Here is a 14,386-nt window from a genome sequence, read left to right as displayed (position 1 = left end):
TTTGGGAGCACATCTACACATAAGACATAATAATGTTCCATCCTTCATCCCCCAAAGACTTATGTACATCCCTTTATGCAAAAGGTATTTAGTCCATCTCTAAGAGTTGCCAAAGTCCTAACACTTTCAGCATTGCTGAGAAGTCCAAATCCAATCCAAGTCTTCTCTGAGATTTAAGGCAAACTCTTAGCTGTGAGCCCCTGTACAAATGAAAAGAAAGTTAATTTAAACATTTCCAATATACAGTTGCACAAGATAGATATTTCCATTCCAAGAGGTACAAATGAGGGTATAGAAAGGAATAGGAACAAAGCAAGACCTAAATCCAGCAGGGAAAACATTAAATCCCACAGTTCCATGTCCAGCATCCCCACTAACTGTGGCAAGTTGTGAACTTCAAAGGGTTTGGGTGGCTCTGCCCATACAACACTTGTTGTGATTGTAACTCCTACGACTTTTCTCTTTGGCTGGCTTTGTTCACTTCTTACAGCTTTCCTCAAATGATCTATGTTCCTTCTGAGGTCTCCACTACACCTTTGCCTTCACACTCACAGCTTCATACCCTGCCCTCTCAGGGGCACACTGCCTGAACTCCAGGCCTTCAGAAATCTGGGTGGAAGCCTTCCTGACCCCACAACTCTTCCATTCTGCATGTGTCCAAAATCAACATCATAAGGATGATGCCAAGGTCTGGTGGTAGCCAGGCTTCCTTCTTTTTTGGCTATAGAGGTTGATGCCAGGATCACTGAGCACTGTAAACTCAATCCTGAGGAAATTCCCTAGGCTGCCACCATTATGGAACATGATACTCTGGGGCTTTCTTCTCAAAGCAAATTCTTTTACTTTTGTAACTTTGAGGCTCCAAATCTAGAGTCCTGATGGCTCTTGTGATGTCCTGAGGCCATATTTCACATTGTCCTGTTCCTTCTCAGCAACTAAGTTCTCCTCTGCTTTATCTTTATAGTCCATGGCTCGACTGGAGCTTCCTATTTGGCCAAACCCCCAATGTTTTAAATTATCCGTCTGGGCTCTTTGCTCTTCATCCTCAACATAGATCTGGATAAAAGCCCCCAAGAGTAGCCTTGCCACAGCCTCAACATTAGATTGCCTTGAAATTTCTTCTGTCAGATTAATTAGTCCACTGTCCTTAATCTCAGTCTTGGGCAAAGTCTCTCGACATGAACAAAATGGAGAGAAACTTTCTACCAAGCTAAAAAATACATCATCTGGAGTCCAATAGTCAGTGTAGTCCTTTCCAGCAGAAACCTCCTGAGCCTGGTCTTTACCAGTAGCATTTCTGTCAACATTCTGGTCTTATGAACCCTGACCAGAATCTCCCATCAGTTATAGTTTAAGGCATCCGAGGGCTGCTTTTTCAGCTGACATTCTGAATCTTTCTAAACTCTTGTCACAAACCAGTTCCAAAGACTTCTGAACCCCATGGTCAGGTACAGTCACAGTAACAACCCCACTCTTGGTACTAAATTTTATTTTAATTACTGTTCTTGTCCCTTGCTGCTTGCTGCCTTCTGCCTGCCCTGCTTTGCCATAAACTGTTTCTCCTCTAGAATGCCCCTCTGCCATGCCACCCTGCCTTGAAGCCAGCAAACTACAAACTGAAACCTCTACAAACTGTGAGCTAACCAAACATTTTCTCCTTTAACTTGTGGGACTTGGGTATGAGAAAATAACTAAGACAGAGAATGAGTTACATAACAAGGGAAATGTAGATAGTAAAACAAAAATGTTATATTTTGTGTCAGAATGGCTGTTGGGTGCTCTTCAATATTATCACCTAATATAGTCATTTGCAGATTGGCATTCATGGAAAACAACTGAACACCAAATTTCAATGTGGGGGCTGGCTGGTGGGGTACCTGGAGAGAAGAGGACTTACTCTTACTATTATACTTTGTGTGGAGGTTTTAATTCAGAAATTAAGTCCTCAATATAGGGAGACAAAAGAAAAGCTTTGATAGCATTCATGCTAATAACCCTTTTTTTTAATGTGTCTTTCCAATTTATTGTCAGAAGTGGAGGTTAAGTACTAGCCTACAGGACCCAGTAAAGCTTCACTAGATGAATGCATGCTAAGGGTAGGGCATTAAATAGACCTTTAAATAATCACTCAACACTTTCATTTTAGCTGTAATAATTGATTTTATCTATTTTCTTAAAAAAAGGAAAATAAGGGCTGGGGATTTAGCTCAGTAGTTTCTCTGCCTGTTGCGCAAGCGCAAGGACCCGAGTTCGATCCCTGGTACAAAAAAAAAAAAAAAAAGAATGAAAATAAGCAATGTGAACTACTCATATGTTGACAAACTCTCAGTATGGATAAATTTATTTTCATATAAAACAAATTTTAAAACCTTAATATTTCATCATGGAAAACATACTGAACAGCATGGAATTGGAATAGTTTCTTAATATTTCAAAGGAAGATCTTAACTGAGAAAGCTTATTAGCTGAAAAACAGAACAATTCACAACCTTGGGATTCTTGACATGGAGACAATATGGGGTTCGTGAAAGGTAAAAGCATGAGAAAAGGTGTGTTGATTTGTCCATATGAAAAATATGGATATGAAAAATAGTACTTATCTACCTTTTAAGTAAGGTATATTACAGGCATGAAAAAAGGCAATTCTTCCCAAAATTAAAAAATAAAGGAACAGAGAAATGTAGGGAATAAGAAATAGCAAAATAAATATAGAAGACAAATAAGAAAGATTTAAGTTAAATGTCTTTTGTCTAAATAAAAAGATCAGAAAAATTGATAGGGACTGAAAAGTAAAAGTTCTAAAATACCCAAACCTAGAAGCTAAACCTGTGTTCTGAGAGGATATTATTGACTGCTTGAGAAAAATTGATGGAGAAAAAAATTGAAAATTTTTAAATAAGAAAATAAAACCTAAATCTCTAGGCATTCAACCAGGACACAAAGCAAAGTGGCCTTCTTGTCTCTAAGATTGAAAGTCATAGGAGACAGTACTTGGAACAGTGTTTGCTTTTTGCTTCCTTTGTTTGTTTGCTTATTTTGAGACAGGGTCTTACTAAATCACTCACCTGGGCCTTGAACTTGTGATCCTCCTGCTTCAGCCTCCAAGTAGCTGGGATTCCAGGTGTGTGGCATCATGCCCAGCCAGGCATGGCAGTTTTTAATCCAAAAATGCTTCAAAAATCTAATGAAAAAATATCTGATTTGTTTTCAAACAGTCAGCATGATCTTTTCTTATGGTAAAGAATTTTGTCACACCAAAGCTCTGTTTGAGAACAACTACACTGAAGAAATGTACATAGGCCTGTCTTTGAGATATGAAGAGCCTAATAATCAACCTAGAGTGGGGCAAATAAAATTCCTTAGGGAGCAATGTGAAGAGATAAGATGACATTCCATGGCCCTTTTCCTCAGGGCATTTTCTGATTCTAGCTCATAAGCAAAAGTTCAAGCATCTGGAAGGGAATGAAACTCTGGTAAGCTGACAGAATAGAAGTATCATTCATGTGACTCTGCAAGTAAAAAGAGTACAGAGTTAGAAAGGAGAAATTATTTTCCAAGGGGAAAGAGAAGAAGAGCTCTGGGGACCTAGAAAGAAGTGACAGGAAAGCCAAAGCAGTCCACAGAGCAACTCAGGTAAGGTTGGGGGACCCAACTCCATAAGCACAAAGTAAGCCCAGAAAGGACAAGAGACCTTGTGAGAAACAAGGGACCAGAAGCCCCAGCCCCAGGAAAAAAACATGGTTATTTCATGGTTATGTAAATCCTCTCTAGGGATTTAGTCTGAAAGTAATTCTGATAAGCAGGCTAGCTTTGGAGAAGAAATCCACTGAGGCACTCACCATATCTCAGAGTAGTAAAACCAGGAACCATTTTGAGAAAGAGCTTATGATTTGAGACTGAGGTACTCAGAATTCATAGAACAACCACACCTCAGGGTCCCTGGGAATGTCTTGCTGCAGTGACTAGATGGGATATAGCCACAAGAGACAATTATGAACAATAAGCATATGACAAAATCTTTAATGCAATGCAATGGAAACTACAGAACTACTACTATACACCATCTTACTTCACCCAAAATGGCTGCCATCAATAACACAAAAACCAGTAAGTGCTGGTGAGAATGGAGAGGGGTTGGAAGAGAGACTTTTCTACATGGCTAGTGTGAATGTAAATTAGTACAGCCACTAAGTAAATCAGTATGAAGTTTCCTCAAAATAACTAAAAATAGAACCACCATACAATCCAGCTATACCACTGCTTGGTATTCCAAAGGAGTTAGTCAGCATTCTATAGTGATGCGTAGCCAGCCTAGGTGTCCATCAGTGGATGCATGGATGAAGAATGTGATATAAAAGACAATAGAGTATTACTCAGCCATAAAGAAGAATGAAGAATGCAATTATGTCATTTGCAGGAAAATGTATGGAAATGGCGATCATCATGCTAAGCAAAATAACACAGATCAAAAAAAAATAACACAGGCATAGAAAGACAAATGTTGCATTTCTTCTCTAATACGGGGAATCCAAAAAATAAAAAGAAAGCAGAGATGACATGAAAGTTGAAGGGATGAAGGGGCACTAATATTAGATTACAAGAAGAAAAGGAGGAAGAGGATTAAGGGAAACTAATGGGGGAATAGATATGATCAAACAGGTTATATCCATATATAAAAATAAAAATATAAAAACTAAATTTAAAAAATAGTTGCAAGGATTTGGAACAACTGGAACTGTCATTCCTTCTAATGCAGCAGGCTACAGGTAGTTTGGAAAATAGTTGGAGTCACTTGTAAAATTGAACATTTATTTACCATAAGACACACTGTTATGGCTTGTGACTAGATGTCCCCCCAAAGCTTCATGTAGTCTTAGATAAGGCTTTTTCAGAAGCAAGGGAACCTAGAGTGTGTGACTGATTCATGGTGCAATGTTACACCTGAGGGCACTAGGATTAAGAGTGTGAGTGCTACTTGCCCTCAGTATTCTGAATAGATAAAAGGGGCAGAAAGATGCTATTAAGGTCTCTTGTTGCTTTTGCTACCATGTGGGTTCCATAAACTGTTGCTCTCCTCTGAGATGTCCCTCTACCATGTGCCATCTTGCCTTGCAGCCATCCAACTCTGGACTGAAACCTCTATGACCTGTAAACTAAATAAACCTTTCTCCTTTAACTTTAAATGTTGGGTATTTTGTCTCAACAATGAAAAAAGTAATTAAGACACACACTAATCCCATTCTTAGGTATTAATTCAAGAAAAATACAGACATATGTCCACACAAAAGCTTGTATGAAAATGTTTATAGCATCTTTATTCATAACTACATTCAGAAACAATCTTTGCACGTATATTCAGGTGAATGAATCAACAATTCTATCATATCAGTGCGATGAAAGTGACTCAGCCACAAAAAGAAATGAATGGCAGATGCATGCAGCAATGTGGGTCAATCTCAAAAGAACTGTGCTGAGTGAAAGAATCCAGAACCCAAAGCTACAAACCACATGATTTCATTTATATGATATTCTAGGAAGAGCAAACATGCATGGACTGAGTATAAGTCAGTGGTTGTTTAAGACTAGGAATAAGAAGAGAGAATTGATTTCAAAAGGAAATCCTTTAATGTTCTTTTTCTTGATTGTGATGGTGGTGGTTACAGAAATCTTAGGTTACAGTATTTGTTGAGTATCAAAGAACTGTACACTTATAATGGGTAAATTTTGTTGTGTGCAAATTATACATCCACAAACCTGACAAAAAGATCTAGAGACAAAAAAATAATAAAAAATGGATTGATATATGGGAACTAAGTTACAGTTAGGAAGGAGTAAAAAGTTATGCAGTAGATGTAGGTAACAATAATGTTCTATACATTTCAAAAGGTAGAAAAAAGGGGTTGGGGATTTAGCTCAGTGGTTCCGCTGCCTGCCTCGCAAGCTCAAGGACCCAAGTTCGATCCTCGGTACCAAAAAAAAAAGGTAAAAGAAAGGATTTTGAAGTTTTCACCACAGAGAAATGAAAAATGTTTGGGAAGATAGGTAGGTTGAACCTGATTCAAATCTCACAAAATGTATTCATGTACTGAAACAACTTATAGTATCCATAAATATGTGTAATTTTAATTTTTATGTTTCAAAAACAAATTTAATTTTAAAATAAAGAATCTCCATTTTGTCTAGGAAGAGCTGACTTTTGGGAAGTGGAGAAGAAACAGAGCTTTTGTTACATTCGCAGAGCTAAAGAGACCCGAAACGTAATTTTAAAAAATACAAATTTTAAAATAATGAATAAGGAAGAGAGCTGAGTCTACAGCTAACCCTGTCTCCTTTTAAGATATTTGCTGAAAAGCAGAGGTGTGTCAGCTATGAGATTAATAACTTCTTTGGGAAGAAAAGCAGAGAGTTTAGCTGTTTCCAGGATAAGAAAAGAATTAGAGGTGAGAAACTTCTTTGTGAGGATCCAGGTGAACATCCCCGTCTCTTAGAAGCAAGTCCTGCTAGATTTGCTCACCCATAAGAGTAATCAGGTAAGATGAGCATGGGTACCATAATGAACACTGGAGTTAGGGCAGAATTTACAATGGTTGATGCCCCTTGGACTGAAATATATGTACACTCTGAAAAATTGTACATACCTGAATTGTAAATGAAAAATATTTTATAGAGGCCTTGGTTTTGTTCAGTTTTGTTCTTGCAAGCTGAGGACTTGAATTACTACCAGAGGGAGTTACAGCAAGAAGACTGTTCATTAAAAAAATGAGAAATTCTTGGATATTTGGGGAATTATTGAGAGTATATTAATTCCTTGGGACTCAAAATGGCATTTTTGTTTGCCACTGCAAGTAGGGGCCTGTTCATTAGTGAAGTTCTGTTCTTAGGTCCACCTCATGGTAGGTTCAGTGAGATTCCAAATATATTCTGGTTATTTTCCCAGGTACAGAAAGTATAGTTGAAATAAACATATTTAAAACCTAAAAAACTTCCTTACAGGCTCCTAGGACTTGCTTAATAAAATCCATTAGAACTGCTTTTCCCTAAAAAATATAGAATCAAAACCAATGCTACACCCTGCAAAGAAAATAAAGTTGTTTTCTCCAATAATAGACTTAAAGACAAAAGACATGGTGATTACTACCACAGTCCTGAATCAACTTGCCTGTATGACTGAGGATATAGATGGATATTGGGAGAGAACAGCAAATTAAATTTAACCATGGCTTAACTCCACTTTGAGCTCCTCTTCCAGATATAATTTCTTTACTATAATAATACACCTCTTTTCCTTGGTATTCAGCTATTAGTCAAGCAACATACATATCTACACATATGTGCCATAAGCACATACACTGTAATTCATTGTAAAGATAGTAAGTTTGCTTTCACTTGAAAATGATAACAATATACATCCATACCGTTTGTTGTCTCACCACAGAGCTATATGAATTCATCTTTAGCCGCTTTATAATTTATTCTTCAGAAATACATTTCCCATTTTACTCCGGTCCACTTTGTTGATAACATTTATTCTGCCTGTACAAAGTAAACATGGAGTAGTAAATACCAATACACCTTCAGATGATGCATAAGCAAAGGAACAGGAAGATGAACACTGTCCCCAGGAGTAAAACTAATGGGGACATGAGACACTCAGAACCTGAAATAACTAATATTTTGAAGTACTATTTAAAGAAATCAAGTCAATGAAAACAGTTGTGATGAAAAAGTATTGAAATTTTAAGTAAAAGGATCAGCACTACTGATATTTTTTCCCTTTGACTAAGTACCCAATGTGGATACAGCACTGTTACTATTCTTGAAGAGTCAAAAAGAAGCAATCAAAGTTATTGCAGATAATGTGTTTTAAAGGGATCTGAATTTGCATGGGTGTGGAAACTACCACCAAAATTATAAGAATAGTTATCATTACCTTAGCCTTTTTCCATGGAGTAGATTGGAAAGCTACTACAGGTTGGGGGGTGGGGGGGATGTTTAGCCACCAAATAAACATCTTAAACCTGGAGGTTACAGAGAGTTCTACACAGCTACCATGATGATGAAGCATATCTGGTGAAATAGACTGTGAAATCACCATGTTTAGATGAAGCCATTGCATTTGACAAAGTCACCGTGTCAGATACCCACATGCTCCTTGGAATGATAGCTAATGCTTCACTTCTGGCTTTCCAAATCATGAAGTCGTTCCTCTCTAAATTCCACCCTGGATCCCCAGAGGAAGGAGGATGCTAATGAAATGTTTCCATTGTTGCACATAGTGGTCATGACAAATAGACAAGAGACAATCCAAAGAAGTCCATAACTTTTTATCTCACCCCCCATACACAGCCCTTTTAAGCATTTTTAACTTGTGAATGTAGAAAAAGATAATATCATTCTTTTGCCTGAACCAATACAATGATGCCTTACATAACATCCTATAATTATATACACAAAAATAGTAGTAGTCTAAATAAAATTCAGTAGAAAGCCAAAATAATTTGGGTAGCACCTTTATATGGAACAAATGGGAATACACTTTCATATTTCTAAGTTCCCTAATATTTCAAATATACTTCATATTATTTCATATCTGCTTTAATCATTAAAATAAAGTAGCAAATAATTGTAAAACTTATACAGGTCTGTATGTATTTTTGTTGCTTTTGCTTTCAAACATTATTTAACTAGGCAGCCCAGTCTGGTTTCAAACTTGCTGTGATCCTACTGCCTCAGCTTCCAGAGTCCTGAGATTCAAAGTTTGCCACCCTACCTAGTTCAAACTAGTGAAGTTTAAATGACAAAGAAATGCCTCATAAAATTATTTTATTTTATTTTTCAATGCATTTTTATTTTACTAAAGTGCTCATCTGAAAATAAATAAAATGTTCTTAAGGCTATTTTATTTGTTTGAAGAATATAGCTTCCAAAGCAAAATGGACTGAATGTGGTGTGGTAGTAAGCTTTGGACACCAAATGAGTGTTTTCTCGTCAATGGCTTTCTCTGTCCTGTGTCCACTGTTCACATCTCACTTACATAGAAATTTCCAAAGAGAGGAGCCAAGTTTGCTCTTCGCCTTACCTGGTGCCTCCGTGCATTAGATGCTCAATAATGGATATGGAGAGATGAGCAGATACAAAGATGGGTGCATGGGTGGATGGGTGGATGAAGACCACCAGGTTTTCTACTGCATGTTTCTCTAGCTGTTTTTGTCCCCTTAGTGCTTACAATATCGTCTCTTCTTCATTTCAGACCATTCACACCTGCATCGCCCGTATAATTCTTGTACATATATGATTAATCTGTTTGCCACAAGTTTGGCGCTTATAGCAACGAGTTCCACAACATTACAAACACCGTGCTTCTGGGCTGGGGATTTAGCTCAGTGGTTCCACTGCCTGCCTAGCAAGAGCAAGGTCCCAAGTTTGATCCCCGAAAAAAAAAGCAATACAAACACCATGCTTCTAACTAGCACTCATTTTACTTTTGAAAACAATTATTATTGCTGTTATTTTGAGAATAATTATTGTAACAGCTTTTGAAGGACTTAATATGACTAATGCAGTTTCATGCTCTGCTTTTTATTTGTTCCCTGACTTTCAGGGTAATGCAATGTGTTAAAAATATATCAGATGCTAGTCCTGCTGTCTGCTCTTTTATGCTGTGTCCCCAGGGAAAAATATACTGTGATTTCAGGATGCTGTTGGCAGGTATTTTTACTCTTATCTTTACACAGTTTACTTATACTTTCCTGTGTTTTTCTAAATTATTCACTTGAATTATTCAGTAAAATAAAAGTTAATTTTTCTTTTTTTCTTTGAAGTCTCTCTTCTATCTACATATATATTATATACATGGAAACAAACACACTGAGTGATTTTAAGGGTAAGGGAGATCTTCGGTAGCAATATCTCAGCTCTTTCAATTCTATAGAGTAAATTTTTATATCTCTAAATATCTTTTGGTTACATTACATACTATTCTGTGCTTCTTTTTTCTCATATGAAATATTTTTGTTGGAGTATATATAAATACTTCACTTAAATGCGTTTTCTTTTAACCTGAAGATGAACTGGTTGTTATTCATATTTGAAAAAAAAAGAAAAATGACTTGTTTTGTTTTTTTCTAACCAACCAACAACAAATATTTACACAAATTTATAATATCAGCTACTCTGCTAAAAATAGTCTACTTTTTTATCAAAATGTTATCCTTTTCCTCTTATACCATTTTTAAAATTGGCTCTATCTTTGACCATATGTTAGCAATGTATAGTGAATACCAGTCACAGACTCGAGTGGCTATTTTCTTTTGTTTTATTTATTATTCAAAGATTATTTATAGCTCATTCAAATCTCTGAGTGCCCACAATCATTTGCTTTTGTGTTTTTGTGTCTGGCAATATACTATACTGGGTTATCTACTTTTCTCTACTTTAAAGGGATTAAGTACATGAATTAATGGAACAATGAGTAATATTTATCTAATATATCTACAGGATATATCTAATATTATATATGAGAATAAAAATATGATATCATAAGTCTTAACAGTGAAGATGCTGAAGTAAACTTGGCAAGTTATTTTCCCTGGCAAGAATGAACATCTGAAACAAATATCTGAATTACTGAAAGGTTTGGGGTGAGTGAGGTAAGGAATTTTTTTCTATCTAATAAGACACAATTTACTAGTAACTTCAATTGAATCATTGTGAGGAGATTAGTGCTGACAAACTTCATAAACACATTCTAGCAAGAGATATTATAATTATAGATATCTAGACAATTTGCATTCAGCCCGGAAAAAAAGCAGAAATTTATTTACAGAAGTAAATAGAATGGGAAAAATATATTATAAAAATGAAAGGTATATGTAGAAACATAAATATGCATGTAAAACTATAAGTATAAAATGTACAGTAAGGAAAGTCTAAGTTTTTAGCTAAAGGTAATGCTTTGACAAAGAGTAAGTAGAAACACTGAGCACTAACAAAGTAATTGTTCGTAGGATTCGACGACTCTCAAAGGAACTATTTTATATTAACAAGACGTAAGGGTTTCTAGCTCATTTATATTACGAGAATTTTGAAAATCCATGGTTTGTCTGCTCGTTTGTTTGGAACCGGGGACTGAACTCCGGTTCTTGAGCTTGCAAGGCAGGCGGCCGAACCACTGAGCTAAATCCCCAGCCCCTGAAAATCCATGTTTTAAGGTTTTGTTTTTTATTTTCTCAGCATGATCAATTTTTAAGTCAGAAATTAAATCAAAGTCCCTTAAAATTCAGTGCAGGGCTTTTTTATTTTATGAATTCAGTTAATATGTAAATCATCTCCCCTAGCTTGTCATGCTTTTTGTCCAATTTCTCTCAGTTCTAGCACCTTCTTGGTGCCTCCCTTCTCTAGTCTGGATTTATATGTGCCCTAAAACTCTGTTTCTTAGGAATGTTTTCCAGTTGACTTGCTTTCCACTTTGACATGTGGTTTTGAATTAACTCTTCTCATCTCCTTAAGCACTCTGCAAATACCTAACAGAACCGACCAACACACTTTATGCTCCGTTGTAGTTACAAACTGGCATCCATTTTTGCCGGAAGCAGGCTCTTTCAAATTCCAGGTGACTACCAAGGGTCCTCCAGTCTTCACTTCTTTCCCATAAATTCCAACTTTCTGCTGCCCTCTTCTGGTCTACTATGGCATAACAACACTTAACCCTAACGTTGAGTAGTTTTACATTACAGGTAAATAGAGCAATGATTATAAAAAATTTACTGTGCACCGAAACTTCCAAGGAAGCTTGAAAGTGTAAGCTACAAATCTCTCACTCAGATTGTGATTCTGTATATCTGAGGCAGAGACCATGAATTTTCACTCTAATAGGCAGCCAGTGTTACTCTGATTCAATGAGAACTATGAGCCATAATTTCAGAAACCCTGGAACAGAGAAATCTGACCAAGGTCTTCATGATAACTTCCCTCATGGAAAGAGTAAGACTTAAAAGGATAATAATTTAGAAAAAACACTACTTTTATGCTATTTAATTTAAATGTTTCCTAATGTTTAATGCAAACAGCTAAGAATATTAATTTTTATTTTAGAGTTATCTAATTGACATGAAAATTAGAACAAAACAAATATAAATACCTAGGTACACATAGACACGATGACTTCTAATTTTTACATATTAACCAACTCATCCTTTTCTGAAAATTATCTACTCTGCCCAACTTTGTAGTCATTACAACACATCAAGTGTTTCTTGCTACAACCAAAAGATTCCAAAAAATTTCACTGCACTTATTTATAAGCATCAGGTTTTTATCTAAAAAAGGAAACATGTAAAAGCTGTTCAAGTGAGAAGATAATAGACAAAATTCCAAATTCCTTTCTCACTGATGCGTAAAATAACATTTCTTTGTTTCAGTCTCTAAATTTGTGATTTACAACCTCAGTTCCACATCAGAATTACCTAGGACATTTTAGAATATGTCCACATTTGAGTCCTTCTCTCATAGATTCTGATTTAAATGATCTGGATAGGCTCTGAGTAGAAGTGTTTTGGAAGCTCCCAAGTAAGTCCAATGTGCTCTAAGTGTTTTTCATGTAGACTTCTGGTCACAACAGTACTTGTTGATAATTTCTTCTCTGAAACTCATGGGAACCCCTTCTGCCTCATTTTCACAGACTACAATCCTCGTCCTCTAAGCATTTATAGAATACATAATGTCTCAAACTCAGCAAAACTCCATGGTTAATCATAGTTACCATATAGCAGGTCGGCTCAGTAGTGAGGGAAGAAAAAACCTTTCAAGTACTGTTCTATTCTTTTGGTTTTACAAGGGAGAGACCTGACATTTTGCAAAATATTGCTAGACAAAGAAACCTTGAGTCTTTGATCTTTTTTTCTCTAAAACGGTTGAGAAAATTGAAAGTTAATTATTACACTTTTGTATCCATTGTTTTTTGCTAATAATTTACAGTTAATTTGTTCTCTTAATTCTGATGAATTGAAATTGTTATTGCATGGCATAGCCATTCTGTGTCCTTTACCCATAAAAGATTGACAACAAATACATCATCTTCTGATAAAACATAGATTTCTAAAAATGTTGTTTTACAGGTAAAGTTTTGGAAGTATTATTAATAGAAGGTAAAGTGATTTTACACCATATATAATCAAAGTTTTTTCAGTTTGGGCTCATTGGTACAGATTTATCCAAAATATAGATTGAACATTTTAAAACTTTAGTCATCAGTCTTCAAAGCTAAAATAAAGTTATAGTCTAAAAAAGACTAAATGCATTGAGTGCATTTTAAGTGCCCATTGTCATCAGATGATATTAAAGTGCAGTGTAAGCATTGTGGAAGACAATGCATGCCTAAATCTACAACTGGAAGTGTTTTAGGCATTTTAAAATGTTGAATTAATTCTTTAAATAATTCAGATTGTAAAACACAGAAGAAAATCAGGCAAGCTGGCAATTTTGCACTTAAGTCTTTAATGTATATTTTAATTGAAAGATAAATTTAAGTTAGAACGTGTCCTGTCTTTTAAAGAAGGTCAAAATCTAGAGGAGAGAAACAACCTTGCTACCAATCCTGTAACTGATCCTTCTTAAGAAGAGTGTCCACCAGTGTGATGAGATAAGGAAGTTGCTTGGCTCTTGGTAGTTCTGTATCCTCTCTCTTAAGGAAGACATCTGTGGGGAAAGTTCTGAAAAGGTACCTGTGTTCTGACAGTTGACCAAAAGGGCCTTTCTGCTAGAGAAACAGGGAGTGCCTCAAGAGAAAAACAAAGTGGATTAAGCCCAAATTGCAGAAAGCCACTGAAAGTACCTATTTCTAGAAAACAGTTACAATCATAAAATTATTGGTGCAAGGAATCTTTCATGGAAAGTAGCAAAGGAGCTGTTTATTTCCAGTTGGCTGAAAACAAGGAGGAGATGGAAAACAACACAGGCATGTTAACTACAAGCTTTGCTTTTCTTTTTTTTTTTTCAAAAACACAAGGATATCTTAAAATTCTCACAGGTTACAAATCAATTAAACTACGTGTCTTAATCACAAGTGTGGCCAGCTGTCAACTAGTTTACTACGGAACAAAAAATAATACTTTCAGATTGAATAAAGTGCTGTCACATCTACTGTTTTCTAATGCAGTGGTGTCACTGGAAAGTGTCATGAAAGGAATACATCTCCACTCAAGTATCCTAAAGAAGAGCATTCCTCAGATGGTAGAACTCCCTTGCAGAAGGTAGGGCTCAAGAAAGAGGGCTTTGTTGAACCTCGACATTCTAATTTCTAAATGCTTCACTATCAATTCCCAAAGACATTAAATTACAGAGAACAAAAATAATTGAGGGGCTCCCAGTACAGAGGAAGGGGCCTCCA

At 36.0% G+C, this 14,386-nt stretch overlaps 1 long non-coding RNA gene across 1 annotated transcript in view; it reads right to left on the bottom strand.

Annotated features, from left to right (window-relative positions):
- LOC147828823 (uncharacterized) overlaps window positions 1-14,386 on the bottom strand; it is a 105,979-nt gene that overhangs the window by 73,655 nt on the left and 17,938 nt on the right. Inside the window, exon 2 of the long non-coding RNA XR_015450056.1 lies at window positions 7,416-7,533. This is a non-coding gene — a long non-coding RNA (uncharacterized LOC147828823). The remainder of the gene's footprint in view (window positions 1-7,415; window positions 7,534-14,386) is intronic.

Source organism: Heterocephalus glaber, unplaced genomic scaffold (genome assembly GCF_053883595.1).
Source record: "Heterocephalus glaber isolate CG9 unplaced genomic scaffold, H.glaber_assembly_v1.0 deba00000901, whole genome shotgun sequence".
NCBI classification, from domain to species: domain Eukaryota; kingdom Metazoa; phylum Chordata; class Mammalia; order Rodentia; family Bathyergidae; genus Heterocephalus; species Heterocephalus glaber.
Note: the sequence above shows the minus strand (reverse complement) of the source record. Positions and strands in the feature narration are given on the sequence as shown.